The sequence below is a fragment of the Arachis stenosperma genome, chromosome 4 (genome assembly GCF_014773155.1).
Source record: "Arachis stenosperma cultivar V10309 chromosome 4, arast.V10309.gnm1.PFL2, whole genome shotgun sequence".
NCBI lineage: Eukaryota > Viridiplantae > Streptophyta > Magnoliopsida > Fabales > Fabaceae > Arachis > Arachis stenosperma.
This window is the reverse complement of record NC_080380.1, coordinates 148,957,902-148,960,687: the sequence shown is the minus strand read 5'-3', so window position 1 is coordinate 148,960,687 and position 2,786 is coordinate 148,957,902.

Sequence of the window (2,786 nt, the reverse complement as noted above, 5' to 3'; positions counted from 1 at the left end):
TATTACAGGATTACACTCCATTACAATGACAGCACGCAAGACTGCAGGATGACATGTAAATATGTAATGATATGTATTCTTGACGAGATCATGGAGCTGTGCCCAAATTGATAAAAAAGAAGAAGTTACATGAAAAAGTAACTAATTAAACGGCCTAAATCATATGAATGTGCCAATGAACTTTAGTAAAAGAAATATACCTGCTTTTAATTTGGGAAAGAAGCAGAGACATTGACATCCAATGCCTCACCATCGGCATGATCCTTTTTTATCAAACTTTACATACTCCAAGTTACCACTCAAGGAACGCATTTGTTTAGTAACCTCCTTTATCAGGTTTTTCGCTCTCTGATATGCACAGTTGCCGAATGAGATCGTGGACCTGACATGTTTTCACGCCTTTGCCATCACTCCTCCTACTCGCCGCTTGTATCAAGTTACGATCCACTAGCTCCTTCAGGTATTGCTCACCAATGTCTTCAGGTTCTGGCGGTGTAACTTTTGATCTTCCACTTTGCATCATTGGCTCTATATATCCTTCAGCTATCCATAGTTCGATTAAGTCTCTCACTCAAATCTTTTCATCCTCAGGAAAGACTCCAAGATAAAGAAAGTTGGGAAAATCTTCATCATTCGCAAACCCTTGCAATTGATTTACTAATAGGCTTTATCATCCATATAGGAAAGCTTGGCGCACTAAGAGTGAAGAGTTAGGTATTAGCATAGTCAAGTCAAGTTACATTAGAATTTGAGAGTGAAAGAATTGGGTCAATTCTGTGAAATTGGTGTATTTAATACTTTAACTATAGTGAAAATTCCATCACTGTTGTAGTGGAGACCGGATGTAGGTTGCATTGCACAAGGCAACTAAATCAAGATACATGATGGTGTCAACTTCTCTCTTTCCGTCTCTGTTCTGTTTTCTAATATTCATGAGACAAAATGAAATTGTTTCATAAATTCTCCGCTGCTGAGTTAAAAAAGATTCAGACTGAAAGTGTGTTTTACAAGGATTATTTCATTAAAGTAAAAGAAGGTCATAGATTCAACCCTCTTCTCTAAACCTTCTATAACCTTCATATATAGAGTGAAAATAATAGAGAGAAATAGAAAAAAAAAAAGAGAGAGGTAGATAAGAAAATGCAAGAAAGAGGTTTATTAATTTTGAAGAAAAATATTTTTTTTTCTAAATTTTAATAAAAGAGTGTCATGTGACACATTTTAGTTATTAAAATAGTTAGTAATATATAAATATAATATATAATATATCTATATTTTAATATTAATATTAATTTAATTTGAATGCAATTAGAGAATGTCATATTATGTATTTTGATTGTCAAATTTATAATTAGTCATTTATAATGATATATAAGAGAGATAAAGTGAGTGAAAGAATGAAAAAGATAGAAAAATGGAGAGACAGGAGGAGGAGATAACTCTTTAATTTTAGAACAAAAGATTTGATTTTAATTACAATAAAAAAATGATGTATGCTATATTTTAATTGTAAAATTAATAATATATAATAGATTTTTTTTTATGAATAGTGACTTTATTTTTTGGTGTTTGTTATCATGTCTAAAAATTTAGTATCTAGTTTGAAAAAATTAAATGATTAGTATTTAGTTTAAAATTAAAAATAATAAATTTTAAATGTTTAATACTTATTATAAAAAATAAGTTTGGCAAAAATTCAACCCACACAAATAATCAATCATATGAGTGTATATTAAAATTAATAACAAGTATAATTACCCGTGCCATACACATAATAAGATTGAAATTATAATTTTAAATTATTTTTTAAAATTAATTTAAATTATAATAATTTGATTAATAAAAAAATAATATGTTATGCATTTTTTTAATTTAGTATTAATTGGATTAACTCTGAAATAGTTATTAATTGATTTTAATAATCTACTTTGTTCAATAAATCAGACATATATACTGAATGTGATCATAAATAATATAGTAATAGTTAAATCTACCAACAAACATATTGGCTATTATCACACTCTAAAATAAATTAAATATAAAGGTTATTAGCACTCACTTATAAATCTATAAAATCGCACTGTCTTTAATTCGTGCAAGGGTTTATTTATCAAATAAACTTAAAATATAAACAAAAAATATTTATAAAATGGACCTAGCATCACTTGAAAGAATCATGGAAAATAATCAACTTACCTTATCATCCATAAGAACCATTTTTATGTAAGTTGTGTTGTTTTTGTCAAATTTGGATAAGACTTTTCATAACCTTATAATTCTTCTCTTTATTTTTCAAACTTTTTCATTACATAATCTATCATAGGTAATACTGTTGATAGAATCGTAGTTAGTATCCCTTAGGTATGAAAAATAATAAACAGAAGAAGTTCTATGTCTGAGGTACGAATTTTCTAGATGATAAATAATTGTCACAATCCACTATTAATCCTTGTAATATATATATATATATACACACACACACACTAATTATACATTGTAATAGTTAACAAATATTTTCAATGGAGATACTTACTAAATATATATGTTATCGACACTAATTATATGCCAATATTTTTAGGAAAGAGTTAAAAGAGGAGATATATAAATATATATAATATTATTGCTATATAGGAAGCATACATAAATTGCTGCATTTTTTATTATATTATACAACTTAAAATTATACTATCATGTTATTATTAATCCTAGATACTTGCTATAATTATATCAAATTTAATTATGAATCTAAATAAATAAAATAGATAACATTCAATATTTTTTTTCTT